At 38.6% G+C, this 21729-nt stretch overlaps 1 non-coding gene across 1 annotated transcript; it reads left to right on the top strand.

Annotated features, from left to right (window-relative positions):
• Positions 1-20827: 20827 nt before the first annotated feature.
• Positions 20828-20990, top strand: LOC120365374 (U1 spliceosomal RNA). The gene has a single exon (XR_005580331.2). It is a non-coding gene; the product is annotated as a U1 spliceosomal RNA (small nuclear RNA).
• The last annotated feature ends 739 nt before the right edge of the window (positions 20991-21729 follow it).

Below are 21729 nucleotides of genomic sequence, written 5' to 3'. Positions count from 1 at the left end.
TCCCATTCTGTTGGTTGCTGATTCACTCTAATGACTGAATGGTTTTGCCTAGACAGCCAAATTCTACCAGACATACAAAGAAGAGCTGGTACCACTCCTTCTGAAACTATTCCAGATAATCCAAAAAGAAGGAATCCTTCCCAAATCATTTTATGAGACCAACATTATCCTGATACCAAAACCCAGCAGAGACTCAACGAGAAAAGAAACTTCAGGCCAATATCTATGATGAACATAGATGCAAAAATCTTCAATAAAATACTGGCAAGCGATTGCAACAGCACATCAAAAAGCTTATCCACCATGATCAAGTAGGCTTCATCCAGGAGATGCAAGCCTGGTTCAACATACGCAAGTCTATAAACGTAATTCACCACATAAACAGAACCAAAGACAAAAACCACGTGATTATCTCAATAGATGCCAAGGAGGCCTTCAACAAAATTCAACAGCCCTTTATGCTAAAAACCCTCAATAAACTAGGTATTGACGGAATGTATCTCAAAATAATAAAAGCTATTTACCACAAACCAACAGCCAATATCATACTGAATGGGCAAAAACTGGAAGCACTCCCTTTGAAATCTGGCATTAGACGAGGATGCCCTCTCTCACCACTCCTATTCAATATAGTACTGGAAGTTCTAGCCAGAGCAATCAGGCAAGAAAATGAAATAAAGGGTATTCAAATAGGAAAGAAGGAAGTCAAAGTGTCTCTATTTGCAGATGACATGATTGTATATCTAGAAAACCCCATCGTCTCAGACCAAAATCTCCTGAAACTGATAAGCAACTTCAGCAAAGTCTCAGGATACAAAATCAACGTGCAAAAATCGCAAGTATTCCTATACACCAATAACAGACTTAAAGAGAGCTAAATCAAGAACAAGCTGCCAATCACAATTGCTACAAAGAGAATAAAATACCTAGGAATACAACTAACAAGGAACGTAAAGGACCTCTTCAAGGAGAACAAGCCACTGCTCAACAAAATAAGAGAGGACACAAACAGATGGAGAAACATTCCATGCTCATGGTTAGGAAGAATCAGTATCGTGAAAATGGCCATACTGCCCAAAGTAATTTATAGATTCAATGCTATCCCCATCAAACTACCAATCACCTTCTTCACAGAACTGGAAAAAAACACCTTAAACTTCATATGCAACCTGCATAGCCAAGTCAATTCTAAGCAAAAAGAACAAAGCGGGAGGCATCACACTACTGGACTTCAAACTATACTACAAGGCTACAGTAATCAAAACAGCATGGTACTGATACCAAAACAGAGATATAGACCAATGGAACAGAACAGAGGCCTTGAAGGCAACACAACATATCTACAACCATCTGATCTTTGACAAGCCTGACAAAAATAAGCATTGGGGAAAGGATTCCCTGTTTAATAAATGGTGTTGGGAAAACTGGCTAGCCATGTGCAGAAAGCAGAAACTGGACCCCTTCCTGACACCTTACACTAAAATTAACTCCATATGGATTAAAGACTTAAACGTAAGACCTAATGCCATGGCATTTGTAAACTGTCATGGTGCTGGCAGGAGTATAGCCTTAAGGACCTTCAGAGGTCACTCTGGCCAACCTCTTGGTTTTGGTGGGTTTTAATCAGCTTCTTTACTGCATCCTCTTTTGTCAGCAAGGTCGTTATGACCTGTCTGTTGTGCCAACCTCCTATCTCATCCTGTGAGTTAGAGTGCCAAACTGGGAATGCAGACTAGTAGGCCTCAGCCTTATTTTTCTCACCCCCTATTCAAGATGGAGCTGCTCTGGTTCAAATGCCTCTGACAGTATCACCCATACTTTTCGATTCTTCAGTCTTGTTGAGAAAATCAGCAAGAGTTAATACTTAAAAATAAGCCATGCAGACTGAGGAGAATTTTCAGTAGTACTTTATCTCTCATTGTGCTGTTTTGTGGATATTTGTGTGTCCATAATGTCTTACAGACTGTACCTCCTCAAGGAAAGACTGAGGAGACACATATCCTTAACGTGCCTGGCAGAGCAATGTCTTGGCACAAAGCAGCCTCAATGCAACAATCTACTGCATCAATGAATGGACCATACTAGAATGTGATTAACAGAGAGCTCACTCATGCACTATAGCTTACTCCCATATTACAGTTTACTTACACACTACAGATTTTAGAGATTTGTATCTTTACAGAAAACAATTTCAATGAGAAGTTTATAAAACTTACAGTCTTTAGGAAAATGATATCCTTGTTGAAATCAGTATAAAACGTTTTGGTGCTTTAAAGTGACCATAGAAAAATGTGTTTTGATATTGCCTCTTTGATTTCTGTCACCTTACATAGTTTTTTTCCTGGATTCAAGCAGACACACAATTTCCCTGGAAAAAAACTGTTTCTTTTCATAAAATAAAAAACAAACAAACATTGCATTCACAACTCTATTCCCATAACCGCTTGATGCCTCTGATTGTGGGAGGGGCACATCCCTCCCATTTGTCTCTTTCAAGAATAAAATCTACAGGACTTGGCTTCTGTAAACTCTTTGGAGAAAAATATAAATCTTGGAACACTGTGTGCTTTGTACTTCTGCAGCCATACAGTCATTTATGATCATCGGTGAGCTCCTCAATCACAGGACACTTCTGGCGGAAGCAGCACATGTCTTATTTTACCTTTCTTCCTAGACAGAGAAACATCATTCACCATATTACGAAATCCTTGAATATCTTCGCAATGTTCTAAATCTTAACATGACCTGTATTTGTCCTTAATATTTTGAATGAACAAAGTACCACAGCTTGACTTGCACTCAGGGCTGATCTAGTGACAGCCCTTTCCTTCCACTCTCGAGGAATCTGAAGCAGGAAGGCAAAGTGCATTTCTAGGTGGCAGATCTCACTGGGGCGGGGGCAGGGGATAGGGGCAGGGCTGGCCCTGCAACTTCTGAGGCTCAGCCAAATACCTCTTTTGCCTCCTGTGCAGAGTCCTGGGGTGGAGTCTCCTGAGTGGGCTTTTGTTGCCACACATGTTGGAGCATTCTGTGTGTGAGGGTCCACGTGAACTGCCTCCTGCTAGTGTCACTTAGGTCCCTAAACTCCCCTCTCAGCTATGCAAAGGGAATGAAGTGCTCTGAGCTGCAGAAGCCCATTCACTGTGACCCTTGCTTGGTACTGTCTTCATTTTTCTACCTGCTGCCTGCAGACAAGACCTATCTTCCGGTTAAATTAAGGACAGGTATAAATCTACTCATCTTCCTGGTTTATGTTCAGGTTCGTGAAGTGCTGCTATACTTGATGTTGGTTTGAGACCTCCTATGTATGTGTATGAGGATATCCGTATATACACAGATATGTTGGGTTTGAGGTTATATGTATATATATACACACACAGATATAGATATACATACACACATATGTATCTGTATGTGTATCTGTGGAGAGGGACAGAGAGACAGAGAGAGAGAGAGAGAGAGAGAGAGAGAGAGAGAGAGAGAGAGAGAGACAGAGAGAGAAAGAGAGAGAGAGAGAGAGCACCAGGAGTGCTGAAATAAAGAGATGCCATCAATAAATCCTAGCGGGCTGTACCAAGTGTATTTTATCAGCAAAGTAGAAAGCAGATCCACAGTGCACAATTGTGTATTATGACAACAAAAACTAACATTATTTCTCCCATGTTCTGGAATAATTTTATCTCTTAAATACAAAGGAACTGTGCATGAGTTGCTATTGCCCTGCTGAGGACGGGGATGGTGATTAAAAGCATCAGTGAAAATCCTGGAACTGACCCTTTCACATTCAGAAGCCACGGTGGAGGCTCTACCATGGGCAAAGCATTATTGTGGGATTTTTTTGGGATTCAATGATGATCATAGATTACATTCTCCAGGACTTCATAATTTATTATGTGTTTATGTAAGAGCACAGGGGAGACATTTGGTAAGTTCCAAAAGAGTGGTAAAAAGTGAATCCAATTCAGAATAGGCAGCCAGCTTCCCCTGGCAGGTGTAGAAGGAAGACCTCATATCACATCTTTTGATTTCTGCAAAGTGGCCTAAGTTGCTTATTAGAAGGGGCTAACCTCATACCGTGTGCTTTTCGGTAACTCAAGTATGGGAGGGAAGTTCCACCTGTGGATACGGATTTCAAATGTGGATGCCCATCACAATTCTATTGGCTGGTGAAAAAGTAATTGCAGTTTTGGATCGTGAATTTTAAATCATGATAACTAGGCTCAAACACATCTTTATTAATCAAAATTGGAACCATTACAATCAACACATTTTTGCCAATAAGAAATGTTTGTTTATTCCTGTAGCATAAAAATCTGTGCTTTGGGATACACGAAGACTCAAAACAAGGGATGGAGAAGGATTTACCAACCAAACAGAGAGCTAAAATAAATAAATAAAAAGCAGAAGTTACAATTAAGCAATAAAGATAAAAAGAAGCAAAGAAGGACATTATATAATGATAAAAGGATCAATGCAACAACAAGAAGAGCTAAAGATCCTAAATATATATGCACCAATATATACAAGACTTATAAAGAGACTTAGACTCCCACATAATAATAGTGGGAGACTTCAACATTAATGTTAGACAGATCAATGAGACAGAAAATTAATAACGATATCCAGGATTTGAACTCAGATCCGGAACAAGTAAATGTAATTAACATTTATAGAACTCTCCACTTTAAATATACAAAATATACACTCTTATCAGTACCACATCATATTAACTTAGAAGTTTAAACGAAATGTTGGTTGGCTCCTTGTTTGTTATTCTCTTCCCTCATTTTCTTTTACATCTCCATTATTCAGGACAATTATAGACATACCCATATTTAGACTGCATTCTAGCCAGGGCAATAAAGCAATACCGCCATCCTCTCTCCCTCTTCCTCTTTCTCTTTCTTCCTCTTCTTTATTCTTTTTCTTATTAAAAAAAAATAGAAAAAAAAATCTGTGCTTTGGGATTCCACAAACGCTTGGAAAGCATTTTCTTCATCCTGCTGGTTGGGGAAGCATTTTCCCACAAAAAAATCATCGAGATGGTTGAAGGAGAGGTCGTTGGCTGAAGAGAGGCGAAGTAAACATGGCGGATGAAGCAAACCTTCATAGCCCAGTTCATTCAGCTTGTGAAGCATTGGTGGTGCCACGTGCAGTTGGGCGTTGTCATGGAGAAGAATTGGGCGCTTTCTGTTGACGAGTGTTGGCTGTAGGCCTTGCAGTTTTTGGAGCATCTCACTGGTTTGCTAAGCATACTTCTCAGATGTAATGGTTTTGCAGGGATTCAGAAAGCTGTCGTGGATCAGACTGGCAGCAGACCAACAGTTATGGTGACCTTTTGTTTTGGTGCAAGTTTGACTTTGGGAAGTGCTTTGGAGCTTCATTTCCGTCCAGCCACTGAGCTGGTCCTCCCTGGTTGTCATATAAAATTCACTTTTCATTCCACGTCACAGTCTCATTGAGAAATAGTTTCTTGTTGCGTAAAATAAGAGGATGATACTTCAAAACGACAATTTTCTTTTTTATTTTTACAAAGCTCATAAGGGACCATCGAGGTTTTTCATCTTTCCAGTTTGCTTCAAATGAAGAACCATAGAATGGCTGATGTTGAGCTTTTCGTCAATTTCTGTGTAGTTGTAAGAGGATTGGCTTTGACGATTACTCTGAATTGGTCATTGTCAACTTCAGATATATGGCCATTATGCCGCTTATCTTCAAGGCTCTCATCTTTTTTGCAAAACTTCTTGAAACACCTTTGCACTGTACGTTCATTAGCAATTCCTGGGCCAAGTGTGTTGCTGATGTTGCAAATTATCTCTGCTCCTTTATGACCCATTTTGAACTAGAGTAAGAAAATCACTCAAATTTGCTTTTTTGTCTAACATCATTACCATAGTCTAAAATAAACATAAAATAAGCAACAAGTATAACAATAAGTCATTAGCAAAAAAAAAATAAAGTGAAATATGCACATTAAAATAATGTATAGCATAACTTCATTTATTAAAGAATGTATTCCAATATTAAACAGCAAACTCCAACAACGCAAAAACCACAATTACTTTTGCTCCCACCAGATAGTCATTGCTATCAGACAGTCATTGCTTCACTTGAAATGTACACTTTCCTCATATAATGGGTATGGTGTGAGCCTGTGTATTAGAATATATTGAAGTAAATCAAACATTAAGAAATTCATCATACTTTGATTTAAGATATTTAAAAACTTTATGAAAGCTTACAAAAGCAATGTTATTTAAAGTTGGATTTTAAAACAATAATTTTGACTGTGGTCGCCTTCAGACATAAGTTAATCTTTTTCGGCCTTGCCTGCCACAGTGCTCTTTACTCCATTTCCATTGAGGATATCCATCATGTTTGATTCAAGGACCACATTACTGCAGAATTTAGGAAATGAAAGAGCTAACTGAAGAGAGGCAGCTTAGCCTGTAGATGACATTTTCCCTCAATTTAATATGAAATATTTCCTCTTTTAGACTTTTCTTTATTTATAAAGAGATTTTGTTTTATTCATTCTTATGTCCATCCCATGTAAAATGGTCAGTGCTTTAATTACTGATGTTAAAAATAAATAATAAACAAATAAGTGAATAAATACCACGGGAATGTTAATCTTTTCCACTTTTAATAATCAGTCATGCCATATATTAAAATTATGTTATAAAAATTCCTAATCCCACATAACTTGCATGTGCATAAAAATGTCCATTGGCAGTTTGTGACAACTGGTGTAACTCAGCATATGGCAGACACAGGGCATCAAATTCAGCTGATGATGGCATCATGGCAAACACCGTCCTGATGTCTGTAGATCAGGTGGTATTTAATTATGGTATTTTAAAACTCGAGAGTTTTGTTAACTTGAAGGAAAAGCAAATAGGTAACAGAAAGTAGATGTGAAAATTCAGAGGACTGGAAAACCTGCTAACTCATCTGTTAAGGAAGGTAGAACTCTACAGCAATGAAATGGGTAGCAATTACGATATTGCTCTGGAAAAAAGGCATGCTTTTCCCGTAATGACGATGACAACATAGCTATGCACAAAAGGAAGGACGCTATTAGGTGTTAAAGAAAGCTTTTCATGACACACTTTGGGGAATTAATGTTCAGACTTACTTAACAACAAGAGCATCCATCCTTATCAGCCTGATTGGATACCCCAGGTGTTCAGCCAGATTTTATTCTATTTTATATCACTGTTTCCAGTAAATCATGATATAGTGAAGTTAAATTGACCTTAGCAGAACCGATAAGAACAATAATTTTAACACAATGCAAAAATTTACCCCTGAAGTCTTCTCTGTGTCTCGTGTTATTGTTTATGGAAATGTATGCTTGGCAGCTGACGTGAGCAAATCTAATCTACATGATACATGAAGTCAGTGAGTGTCGAGAAATCTGGGACTAATGCAAACATTGAAAGATGTAGTCATGAAAAGCAGCTTGCAAATAACAACAGTAATAGCAATTTGTGATTACTATTGAAACAATTATTTGGTAAACTTGGTTGCATGTAAAAGAACATAATGCCGAAATCAAACAGTGGCTCCAATCACATTAATTTGAATACAGAAATAAGAAGAGCCAAAGACAGCAACTAAGATTGTGGTGGACAGAATAACGGCCCCGGAGATGTCCACATCTTAATCCTCAGATCCTGTGGTTATGTTGTACTATGTGGCAAAACGGAATTAAGGCTGCAGAGGAAATGTGGTTTACTCATCAGCTGCTCTTAAAATAAGGAGATAGTCCTGCATTGCCTGGAGGTGGTCTCTAGTGAAATTACAGGGGATATTAAATGTGGAAGAGGGAGGTGGAAAAAGTCAGGGTCAAAGATTTGAAGATGTTGCACTGCTGTCTTCAAAGATAGAAGAGGCCACAAGCCAAGGAATGCAGGTGGTCTTTAGAAGCTGGAAAAAGCAAAGGCCAGATTCTCTCCAGAGCCTCCAGAAGGAGGGCAGCCCTGCTGAGATTTTGACTTTAGTCCAGTGGGACCCATGTTAGACTTCTGACCCTTGCAACTGTAAGATAATAAATTGGTGCTATTTTTAGCCACTAAGTTTGTAGATGTTTGTTATGACAGCAAGAGGAAACCCATGTAAATATGTCTTTATGCAATTGTAGAATGTATATAAAATACTGCCTTCAAATGAACTGAATAAGAGCCAGAGGTTAGAGTTAGTTTTTAAATGGAACTGCTAATTTTGGGTCAACACTGAAATAACTTAGGGTTGCGTCAGCAATGTGCGTTTTTACTCGCTTCTAAAGGGAGGGCTTTCTGTGGGTGTTAGTGGAGCCTCACTGAAGAGAGAATAAAATAGGGGGCTCCTACAGCTGACACAAAAAAATAGAGGTTCATTAACCCATAGAATTGGGAGAATATGAGAACATGCATATGAGAAATTACTTTCTTCACATTAGCAACCGTAACAAATAAAGCAAATATTGATGAAAAATTATGTTGAAAATTCCAGGTATTTCCCTGTATAGCTACAATTGATTGACATGGAATGAAATAGTAAAAGCACATTCACGAAAGTTGCTTTAGGAAAACATTAAAGTAGAAAGCAAATGAATATATTTGCATTATTCTCTAGCAAAAATGAAAATTTGGGCAAAGGGTAAGCCAGATTCTTGTTCTGTCCCCTGGAGACTGGGTCTTTCAGATCTAATACCTGAACCAGCTCTTGGGGGTGCCATGTTCCTGCCATATAGGGGTCTCTGCTTGCCTCTGAGATAGATGAAGTGCATCATTTCTAGCTGAAACTCCAAGCATGGAGGAGACCATGTTCTGCTCTTAGTCTATACACATATCTCTGTCTTATCTCTGTGTACAGAGTGCCTTCACAGGGAGTTCTGGGTGCCCTTTTGATTGGAAATCTAATCTTAACAGTGATGACAGGGCAGTGAGATGTCAGATAGGGAAAGGAATGGCTTTTTGAAGAGAACCTGAAGAGGATTTTTTCTATGCTTGATTACATTGGGAAAGTGATTTCTTGCTCTTTTTATTTTATGAATACATGCAGAATGAAAAGACTTCAAGAGACAGCAAAAGGATGTTAGTAAAACTCTTCTCTAACCAAAGTGCAAAGTGAAAGAAGTAGAAGTAGCCTTAAATGGTGGCCATGCAGTTTTATATTTGGGGAGGAATAAAACAATGTTATATGTTTTACGGATATTGAAGCACGATAATGCATATCTATCTATAGGTTTGTTGTAGCACATTACTACCATCATTTATATAAGTACAATAATAAGGACATTTGGTTCATTTTGGAAATTATTGTTTTATTCTTCAACACATTTCAAAGAGTAATCAGGCTTGAGAAGCATAGCATAATTTGAGAATATAATTTTTAACCAGGGGCCTAAGAGATTGTCCCATTTCTATCTCTAGGTAGCTATGTGATCTCAAACAGCACAGCTAACATTTTGTTATTTAAGTTTTCTCCTGCTAATAAAATATGCCACAGGGATGTTGTGAATCTGTATGTATAAGTTTGTTACACGAACTTATAAAATTATACAACATGATGATCCTGTGCAGCAGCACTCCTTACACCTCAATTTCTTCATTCTTAGACACAGTCTTTCCAAATATTGCCTCCTCCATCTATCTTAATTGTATCCTGCATATAAAAACTAGTTTACATTTTTACTTATCAAAATGTTCTTTCCAATATGAAAACAAAAATTAATGTCTCTGCTTTTATACTGTTTATCCCCTCTACTTGGTGAAAGTTCCTTGAACCTGTGGGCTAAGTGTTCAATTTCGTACTCTCAGAGAACTTAGAGTAATCATAAGTATGCGGCAGATAATGAATAAATGGTCTCATTTAGTTAACAGCCCTTTAACAGCAGTAGTAACAATGGCAACTGCATAGATATTTTGAGGAATCTCACCACCTTTAGGTTTGTTACTTAACTCATCTCTGAAATTTTTGTTTTAACTGAGGAATCAGTAAGAAGCTTTTATTCAGTGTTTTGCCCATAAACAAGTGATCATTTTTATACAGCAGAAGTGCAAAGAATTTTCCTTTTTATACCTACTGAGGTACAAAGGTAAATTAACCTATTTTAAATGTCTTCGTTTCATTCAAGTGGACACGTTTATAACTCATATTAGCATTGGCTAATATTAATAAGTATTAATGTTTAAGAGAAGAAATAAAATTTAAGGATAACTAAGATTTCTCAGTTTCCAAAAATAGAAATTAACTTGGTTAAATCAAGGATAAAGGAAGTTTTTAGAAGGCTGTGATTTAGATAATGACATGAACAAGGAAACTAAGTCTTTTGAAGGATTTTTCTGTGATATGTGGATCTTGCATGCCCCTCTGCTTACGGGTTTCATTTGATATGGTTTGGTTCACATGGATACACTGAAGGAAGGGGGCCTTTAAGCCATTGCTAAAATAAAGAGTTACGGATGGTGGACTGCAAAATGACAGATATCCTTTTTTTTTTTTTTTTTTTTTTTTTTTTTTTTTTTAATTGCATTTTAGGTTTTGGGGTACATGTGATGAACATGCAAGATTGTTGCATAGGTACACACATGGCAGTGTGCTTTGCTGCCTTCCGTCCCCTCACCTGTATCTGTCATTTCTCCCCATGCTATCTCTTCCCACCTCCCCACCCCCCGCCCCTCCCCCATTTACCCCCAACAGACCCCAGTGTGTAGTGCTCCCCTCCCTGTGTCCATGTGTTCTCATTGTTCAACACCCGCCTATGAGCGAGAATATACGGTGTTTGATTTTCTGCTCTTGTAAATGACAGATATCCTTTACATAAATAACCAAATTTCAATAAAGAGAAGAAAAATGATCATGAAAGCATTTAGAATCTTACGTTTTTAAATTTAAAGGGTAAATTTTCACAAATCACCATAAACATTAGTATCAAAGGAATTTCAGAAAGAAGTTATGTTCTGTTCAACAATTTAATTTCTTTTGCTGTTCCCAAAGCAACAGAAAGAAGGTAAGTTAGAGATGTTGTATGTTTTACTCTGAAATAAAGAACATGTCAAACACTGTACTTTGTAATATTTATTAAAATTGCTGCATGAGAGAGGAAGTACATAGACCATCAACCACTTGAAGCATCCTACAGGGAAGGGAATGATGCCAGGCAGCAGGTTATAGTAAAGGGTTAAATGGCAACTATTTTTCCTATTGAAACATCTAGCTTTATTTAAGATCTTATGAATTAATCTGGGGGAAGAAATATCATGTTAGTAAAATCAACAAATAGCCTTTATAAAAATAAATTTAAAATTATGCTTAAAAATTTTAAGAGATAAGGGTCTTACACTCACTTTTTAGTACTCTACATCAAGAAGAAATGTTTGGAGACAGAATGTAAAGAGCAGAGTGGGGGCAGAGATCTAGATTTTCTTGTTTACGTTACTACTCAGATCCCAGACTAGTTGTTGGCACATTGTAGACATGCACCAAAACATATATCAAAAATGAATAAAATAATAGATAGAAGATTGCTGAAGAGCAAAACATACTCTTCTACTGGCCCATTCCTATAACCTAAACTAATAGCCTTATGACTGTATGAAACCTTCAACCTTGCTGGAACTAATTTTTGGATGCCAGGATTAAATTCAGTTGCCTTCAAAGTCTTTTTCAGTGAGGCATAGTAAATGAGCTGCAGAATCACCATCACTCAGGAATTCTTCTCCAGAAGCTCTCCAAATGTCACATATCATCAGGCCCAACCAGATTCAAAGTAAGTTTACTTAACCAGGGAAACACCTTCTCTCTCCTTCTCCATCCAGGCATGGTTTTACTCTCCTCCACTGCTGATAGTAAAAGGTAATGCATTAACTGATGAGGCCTTGAAATGGAACTCTTCAATAGTGGATCTTTGGAAATTGGAAGTAATTGGTGTGGACACTCTGAGGCAGAGGGCTTCATCCAGCACTTCTAGGCAAGAGAACCTCATGGTTCTCGCTAAGTTTGTTTGCATCTTTTCACTTCTTCCTAAATCTGTGAGGATGAAGTCTCCATTGACCACCTTCTCCCTTCAGTATGGATCACATTTCTCCACTTCTTTTTATGTCTAGTAATTTTAGATTGTTTCCTAGTCATTGTGAATGATATGATATAAAAACTTTTCTGTTTGTTACTCTGAAGGGTGTTGAGTCTTTGTTTTAGCAGGCAGTCCTCTTGATTGGATTGAGACTCCAAATTCTGCCTTCCTCATGGGAAAAGTCTCTGTTCAGTTCTTATAACCTTAGCTGTGTTACTTGGAATTTGCCTACCTGTGAATGGTTCAGGGCCCAGCAAGAGCTTTGTATAAAGTTTATAACCCAAATCTGGGGCTGCCTATCTCTGGCTTTCTTTTTAGGTATTTTCCTCATCACTTTTGAGATGCTGTAGTTGCTCCAATCTCTATGCTTTTATTCCTCAAGCCATTAAGGCAGAAGGATTTTCTGTGCATTATAGTCACGTCATTGGCAGCTTACTGAGGTCCCCTTTTAGGCAAAAAGTTGAAAAAAAGAAAAAATTGGAAGCATATGCAGTGCCACTTCTTTTCTTCATGTGCCTACTCCTCTAGTATCTGCCTTCCTTTTGATCATCCTACGGTTCCTTCAAGGAGCTGGATTTTTTTAAAAAAACTAATTAAATGATTAATTTTTAATTTAAATAACTTTAGGGACACAGTGGTTTTCAGCTACGTGGATGAATTGTATAGTGGTGAAGTCTGGGATTTTAGCATACTAACCACCTGACTATTTTGTTCAGAGTTTATATAATCATCTTTGGGAAAGCTGGTCCAATATGAGGTACGTGGCCATTACCAGAACAGGAGCTGTTGAAGCAAATCAGGGATAATCATTTCAGAGTTTAAATTAAGTAAAGGATTTCAGGGGGTGGGAGTGAGGGAGAAAGTGAAGGAGGGAAGTGTGTCTTTTCTCTTCAAAGGGAGACATGTCTGTGTCTCTATATTTGCACTATCCAAATATAACTGTAAGTTATTGGGCTTTCGTTCTGTTATCAACAAAGGTTAATATAAAAAAGAAGAAATTATTGTGAGAATGATTTGCCAGGACCCTAGGGCAGAAATTACCTGGGTAGGTCCAGCCAAGTCTAGAATGTTTATGAATCAGATCATGGAAGTGATGTAAATATCTCACCCACATATAGAATAATCAACCGGTGGTGTAGTAAGAATAGTTTTACCCCTTATAGCTTCCATGAGCACATGTAGACAAGGGCCATTTGAAAAGCCAGCCCTTCGCAAGTTGGATAACTTAGTCCATTTTCACATTGCTGATAAAGACATACCCTAGACTGAATAATTTACAAAAGAAAGAGGTTTAATTGTTCTTACAATTCCACATGGCTGAAGAAGCCTCACAATCACAGTGGAAAGCAAGGAGGAGTAAGTCACATCTTACATTGATGGCAGCAGGCAAAGAAAGAGTGAGGAAGACACAAAAGTGGAAACCTCTGATAAAACCATCAGATCTCCTGAAACTTATTCACTACTACAAGAACAGTATGGGAGAAACCACCCGTGACTTAATTATCTCCCATCAGGTCCCTCCCACAACACATGAGGATTATGGGAGTACAATTCAAGATGAGATTTGGTTGAGGACACAGAGACAAAACATATCAATAACTATGCTCAGAACTGAAGCAATCAGTTTCTAGATTTGTGCTAAGCAACAAGTGTAAATTTTTTTTTCTCACTCGGAGTTATTTTAAAATTTGCATTTCATATTAGGATGGCATTCCTGTACTTCCACCTGTTATCTTAAGCAGAGAGACACCAGGAAACACAGATGAATGCAAGCTGGTCAGGCATGAAGAAAAGAATAAATTTGGTATTAACTAGTTTATTAGTTAACTAGTTTATAATAACTAGTTGTTAACTATATAGCTTATTGCCTAAACCAGGACACTTTTGACACTCATGTTAATTATTCCAGAACAAGTCACATAAACTGAGAAAATTTTGGGGAAATGTGACATGTCATCATCCTTTTGTTGATGTTCATTTTTATTTCTTCTCTCTCACCTTCCACTGAGGCAGGCAGGGGCTCTCAAATCCAGCATATTTATCTCCTTCCTGGAAAAGTTCTGGTTGGTGGACCCTAACTCCATGTGGGCTCTGAGATTTTCGTTTCATTCATGTATTACCTTTGCCATTGTTATGGCCTTCTGAGGACCTGGGGTCTGTATTGACCTCTTATCTACCTTCCCCTTCCTGTGATTTTTCTCTCTACAAAGCTAGCAAGAATTTCTCCCAGCAATGCAGCTCTCGTTTATTTCCTGCACTAAGAAGGATGAAAGCTTGAGTCTAATGCAATCCTACTTAAACAAAACAAAACAAAACAAAACAAAACCTCTCCCCTGGCATTTAATGGGGACAATTGATATACATCAATGTCTTTACCATAACATAAAAGAAGATCTAAAGCGTAGGTATCAGAATTCAAATTAAATCTATTATCTATTATCCCTAGTGATTCCCAGGGGTAGCTGCCATGGGAGCAACCCGGAGTCCATTGGACTTCCCAGCTGTAAATCTGCATTTACATTGCACCTTCATATTCCCCAACACTGTGTAAATATAACACTCAGACATCTTTGATGCAGCCCAGAACATTTTAAAATTTAAGTAAAGAAAAATTATTTTTTTAAATTTTGTTCTGTAAACACATAGAAAAATGGAATCCAATGCTGGCATCCCCAATCTTTCATTTGGTAGTGACTACTGATATGGTTTGTATATTTGCCCCCTCCCAATCTTATATTGAAATATAATCCCCAGTGTTGGAGGTTGGGCTTGGTGGGAGGTGACTGGATCTTGGAAATGGATTTCTCATGAATGGCCTAGCACCATCCTCTTGGTGCTGAGTGAGTTCATGCAAGATCTGGCTGTTTAAAAGTGTGTGGCTCCTCTCCCACCTCTCTCTTGCTGCAGCTCTCACCCTGTGAGATACCTGCTCCCACTGTGCCTTCCACCATGACTGTAAGCTTCCTGAAGCCCTCACCAGAAGCAGAGGTCCGCATTCCTCTTCCTGTAGTGTCTGCTGAACTGTGAGCCAATTGAACCTCTTATTTTCCTAAGCCATCTAGTCTCAGGTATTTCTTTATGGCAATGGCAGTAATCGCCTAATACAACCACAGACCCACCACATAGAATGGAGAACTTTCACCTTTGAAAAGGTAGAATCCTAAGGTAGTAACAAAGTTCATAAGTGCATTTAATTAGAATTTTTATACTCTCCAATTTTTATTGTACTACCATTCTATATGATTTTTCAATTGTGACATTTCATTCAATTTATTTTATTTTTAAAGGATATGAATTTAAAATGTATGTATCCAGAAGGCACATTAAAAATTCCTCAAATTCTTCTTAACCAATTGCACTTTTGATCCAACTTTTAATTTAGTGTATTTCTCGCTTGGTTTTACTGCAGAAATTTGAATTGGGGTCACAAGCTCCTGCCCAGAAGTTTTGTTTTTTTCAGTGCAACGTTGGTAAAATTAATTAGAAAGCCAGGAGTGGGGACGGGAACATTCTTCCTTTAGGCAGATGCAAACTCTTCCTGTGTATGGATGTCCTTCTACTCAAGGAGACTCACACAACCAGGTTACTTGCCTGACCTGGTGGACTTTTAGCTTTACCCTCTACATAGAAGTTAATTTGAACTCCTGGAGAGAGAGCCACATTAAGAGTGAGAATTTTCTGAAACAATGTGCTTAAAATCTCCAATGGAATTGGAAACACAAACCATGCAGAGAAACAGATATCAAGTTGCCTCTTCACTTCCAAATCCCACAGTTATCACCAGCCTCACCAGGGAGAATTTGGGACACAGGAGCACATGCCTGTCCAGAACTTAGGCTTTAGGGATCAGATCATTGGACTCTGATGACCAACTTCAGCACATGTTTTGTGTGGGTTGGACATGTACATGAACTTAACAAGTCTTTCTTCCTCTGTAAGACAGGAATTCTCAAAGCTTTGTGCTGGGATTAAATGTGATTAAATAAAATAATGGATGGTATATGTCAGTGTTGGTCATAGGGTAGTAAAAGATTGAATATACCAAGGCACAAGGGTTAGATTGTCTATAAAATAGAACTGTGGCCTGGTGCGGTGGCTCACGCCTGTAATCCCAGCACTTTGGGAGGCCAAGGCAGGTGGATCACAAGGTCGAGACCATCCTGGTCAACATGGTGAAACTCCATCTCTACTAAAAATACAAAAAATTAGCTGGGCATGGTGGCATGTGCCTGTAATCCCAGCTACTCAGGAGGCTGAGGCAGGAGAATTGCCCGAACCCAGGAGGTGGAGGTTGCGGTGAGCCGAGATCGCGCCATTGCACTCCAGCCTGGGTAACAAGAGCGAAACTCCTCCGTCTCAAAAAAAAGAAAAATAGAACTGTGACCCAATCTGCAGCAACCCACCCAGGAAACCCACCTGTTGTCTAAATAAGCCAGACTTGTCATACCAGGATCTCTGGGCAAACAATCCAGCAAAACAAACAATAATCCCTATAACAACTGACCCCAAATGGCCAGGACTTGACTAATAACTGATGACAACATTGGATTCCATTTCCAGTTTAGAATCAATCAGAGAGAGCCGAATATGCAATCCTAACCAATTGAGTGCCTTGATTCCAGGTAATTCCACCTGCAGCTTCCCAAGGCTACCAGCCTCCAGTCAGGACATTCCCAAGGACTTCTCATTTTCCACTGTGAACCTCTCCCTCTCTGTCTGCCTTTGAGTCTGCCGAGTGCAAGTGACGGTGGCTGACTCTCTTGCTCTAGCAGGTAAAGAATAACAGCCTTGGCTTGTTCTTATTTGATTGGCTTTTGTTTATTTCCACAGCATCATTCGAAAAAGACTGTGAATCCCATAAGCAATACAATAATTTGATTAAATATAACATCAATGAATCATCAAGTAATATGTCCACAGAGATTCAGGCTTAATTCATACAGCTTAATTTGTGTTTCTATTTTTCTTAATTTTAATGGAATCACTGATAGCCTCAAATTCATTTTATTTTGCCAAATGATTTTCTTAGTAAATCATCGATGGGAGTTATGCCCGGCTTATATTCCAGTTTACTGGTTTGTAGTGTTAGTTAACCTTACAAACTAATGTACTGGTGTTTGTCTTCTAAAATACCAAAGGCCAAACTTTCTAATTTGTCTGAGAGAGCCACAGGAAGGCACAGGGTCTTTCACAGCAGGCCTGGTTCTCTCTCTTTCTTCCCCTGATCCTTCCAATGTGTCACAATACCCTGGGAGAAATTGGTTTCGGCTCTTGAATAGACTCTATACAAAGCCTGGTGGATATCTTGGCTTAGTCCCTGTGGTTGTAGAAGTGTGTATAAATGGATTCTTTGATGATTCATTCTAGTATTTTTAATGGATATCGAATTTGTGCTATTCATGTCTAGATTTCTGAGGATTTTCATTTTAGTCTTTTTTTCTCTCCCATATGAAGACATTTTTCTATATTTTATCAATCTTTTGGATCCTATTATTTGCTTTTACAATGACTGCTGAACCCCCAATAATTACACCTGCATGATCACAATTCTTAGAAGAATTTGTGGTTTTCCCTCCCATAAATGTTCACTTGGGGCTCACAGAGAATTTTCAGTGGCAGTATCTAGATAAAGCACGAATTCACAAATCCAGACAATGCCCCACTTTTCTCTCTGAATATATGTTTTCCCCTTTGTCCTCCCAACTTAAAAACAATCAGAATCTGTAAGAACAGATCTCTGACCCCTGACTAGCCGTAATACATAAAACCTCCATGGGAAAAAAGAACAATTTGGTCATCACATAATAATTTGTGACACAAAACTTTTCTACCCCAAGCTTAGAGGAAAACAACAGAAAACAAACAAACAAACAAAAAATCACTGAATGTGGTTTCAATAGTGTCAATGGAATGGTGATAGTTTATTACAGTAATTTAATTAAATTGCTGCTCTTAACAATGAGTAGTATGGCACAGAACTCATTACAAGTAGCCAGAAAATCTGCTGTTAATTTTAACCTTGTCATGAAAAGTCCTAGCACAGGAGATTCTGGTTAGAAGGTAAATAAATGATATCTTTCAGTTCATCATGAAAGACAGTGATATACTTTAAATACTTAAAGAAAGCAGAAGCTGTGTGTTTCTTTTCATATGATCATAAACATAGATGTGGAAAGGAGGGGAGATGAGACTCATTTCATTGGATTTAAGGTTCTTTGACATGAGGAGAGAAATATTGGAAAAGTAGCTATGGGATGAAAGAATTCAACATGTATAAATCCACTTAGCCCCAACTTATGTTACTAAATTACCTTCCCAAGACCTAAGACATGCTATTATGTGTGTATGGAATGTGGAATTGAGCTATACTTATAAGCCAAGTGATTTCCTTGCTAACATAAAATCATGCCAGGTTAGGGAGTTCCAGGAGTTGTCAGCATTTCTAACGGGACATTTTAGAGAGAGAACATGTTGGTTGCATCAAGAGACTACATGAAGGAACATGCTAAGAAAGCTGAGTTCATGCTCACAGTGCACAGTAAAGACAGAGAGGACATCACAGTGAGGTGAAGGCAGGATCCTCAGCTCTGCCCAAGGAAAAAGTGCTTGTTCTGGGATTTTCATTTCTACAGTTATTCCCAGAATAGAATATAGATGCAGTCTCACCGGATCATGTCAAGAATGACATGTGGAAGAAAGATTATGTGTATCATCAGAGACCGAAATGTTTATTTCCCTTAAACAAAAGAATGTAATGTAACTTGGAACATTCTTTTAAAAAGCTACATTCGTTTTGATTTGATAGGATCATAAAGCTGGTGGAATCCCATGAAGGGAAGGTGAGCAGATGTATTTTATTTCTAAAATAAGTAGTCATTTGTATTTTCAAATCATGACTTCAAAAAACCTTGGCAGGGAGAGTTCTCTGATGGCTGGAAGATGTGTGTAGGTGTGTTTGCGCACATTTTGTTTTTTATATTAGCTGCATTTGAGCTATTTTTCCCCACATTGGGGATGGCTTGTTGGACCCATGAACACTTTGAGGAGGTCTCTGCAAAGGCATTTTCTGAATCAGAATGAATGGGTGCTCATGTAGCAATAATGAAGGAGGAGATGCATGTTGAATGTAAAGAAGGATCCTTTGACAAATGAATCAAACTGACACTAGCTTATGGCAAAAGAGAAGGCATGGGCTCATAGAACAGAAAATTCTATCTTCAGATATGGCTGGATTCAGCGGCTCAAACCCTGTGGGTACCTTTGTCTCTCCTGTACTTCTGATGAGCATTATTCTCAGGACAACTCCCTTCTTGCTACAACCAAGTGGCACTGGGTCAGTTGGAGACCTGCTTTGTCCATGGTATAAATGTGTAAAATAGGGTCAATAATCCCTGCCCCACAGGGTTTATAAGGGTCAAGTTAGACAATGTAGATAATGAACCCAACACAGCACCTACTGCAGGATCAATACTCTAGCTCAGTATCCAGCACACAGTGGAGGTATTCTTTGTGTTTTTCATAATCATCACATGGTCTCCCTGGGATTATCAATGCCCTGTAGAGAAATTAGACATTGTTCTGATTACAGGATTTCAGGAAGATGTGCTTCTTTGTGATAAACACAATATCAAGGAGAATAGTGATGCTCTGTCTCCAGCTCAGTGCAAAGAAAGGACTTTCGTTTTTGTTTGTTTTTGTTTTGAGATGGAGTCTCGCTCTGTTGCTAGGCTGCAGTGCGGTGGCGTAATATGGGCTCACTGCAACCAAAGGAAGAACTTTTAATGTGGCTCCTGTGCACCATTTCCCCCCAGTTGCAACCCTTTCCCTCCCACTTCACATCTGCCTTCCTCCCATTCACTCTCATACCACAATACCCAGTGAGCACAGCAATAGCCCTGGGGGACGATGGGGACGATGGGGCCTACGCCCAGGGCCTCATCTGAGGACCCTGTGGGTCTTCCACCCATAGGTCAGCCAGGGTTTGAGGATTCCCCTGAGGATCACTGCTCCCTCCTCATGGCACCGTAACTATTATGAATTGCAATATTACGAGTATCTTTAACTCATACCCAGTGTATTAGTCCATTTACATACTGCTATGAAGAAATACCCAAGATTGGGTGATTTATAAAGGAAAAGAGATTTAACGGACTCATAGTTCCACATGTCTGGAGAGGCCTCACTATCAGGGTGGAAGGCAAAGAAGGAGCAAAGACATGTCTCACATGATGGCAGGCAAGAGAGCGTGTACAGGGGAACTACCCTTTATAAAACCATTAGATTTCATGGGACTTGCACACTATTACAGGAACAGCATGAGAAAACCCACCCCCATGATTCAATTACCTCCCACCGGGTCCATCCTATGACACATGAGGATTATGGGAGCTACAATTCAAGATGAAGTTCAGGTGGCGATACAGCCAAACGATATTACCTATTGCCAATTATTAAGTAAAAAATGAATATATAACAACCATAGAAAGCTGTAGAAATTTTCCATGTAGAAAACACATATTCTAACCACAGAAAAACTGTAGAAGACACTGTGATTGGTCTATTCAAGGTTTATCATTACTTTTCATTCATTTCTAAGCTAACTCCTAGGTTGGTTGGTTAGCTACCTGTCCAGCTAAGAGTCTCAATTTCTTAGTCTTCTTTTCATCTAGTGGTGACCTTTTGACATAGTTCTGGCCAATTAGAATTAATCTTAATTTTCTTTGGTGAGACTCCTAGGAAAACTTCTGTTTTCTGATCAAAAGAAGCAGACTCACTTAACAAGAAAGACAACATGATCACAAAGGTGATTTTCCCAGGGCAAAGCTTATCCATTACGCTCCACATGTGCTGACCCCTGTGATTTTCCCAAATGTGATAAACTCAACTGCATAATTGTGGCAGTAGGGAGTAGCATTTACAATTTCCCCTAGTTAAAGAAATAATAGGAAAAAAAGATACAGATTGAGCTGGCTTACTGTTTTGGCCCCTTTCCCCTCTCATGTGCCTGGAATACAAATGTGATGCCTAGAGGTAAAACTGCCATCCTGTGAGAATGAGGATGATGCCATACCTGACAGCCACACAGTAAGAAGGGAGCAGAGGCTGGGTTCCCTGCAGACAGTCTGGAATTACATTTTCTATCCATAGCTGCATGCCTCTAGTGTTCACTTATCTGAAGGAAAAGAGATTTGGATAATTCACTTTTTCAAGTTTGTGTTGCTTGCAACTCAAGAAAACCCTAATGGGTACCAAGTCTAAAATATCACAAGGAAAAATAAAATGCAAAGAATCTTAGCAAATATCATAAAAGACACCAACAAAAATTGGGCCATGGGCACTTTTGAAATGCATAACAGATAAAGTAACTGATATACACAGATGCACATAGACACACACACATGCACAGGCACACACACAAGTATATGCAAAAATACACACAAATACACAAGCACATTTTTCTTTTCCATTGATATTCTACTATCACTGGACATTAGGAGTACACACAGAAAAATGTCAGAATAAATTAGTAAATTTTTCTTCTTTATTCATTTTTTTAATTGAAAAGGAGAGATAGCATTAAAGTTTCCCCAGAACATTTGTATTAATGCCCTCATTATAAAGAACTAGCATCCTAGGAGTTTTCTTATTGTCCTATGGCTAGAGCAAAT

The sequence above is a fragment of the Saimiri boliviensis genome, chromosome 1 (assembly GCF_048565385.1).
Source record: "Saimiri boliviensis isolate mSaiBol1 chromosome 1, mSaiBol1.pri, whole genome shotgun sequence".
NCBI lineage: Eukaryota > Metazoa > Chordata > Mammalia > Primates > Cebidae > Saimiri > Saimiri boliviensis.
This window is presented reverse-complemented; position numbering and strand designations above follow the sequence as displayed.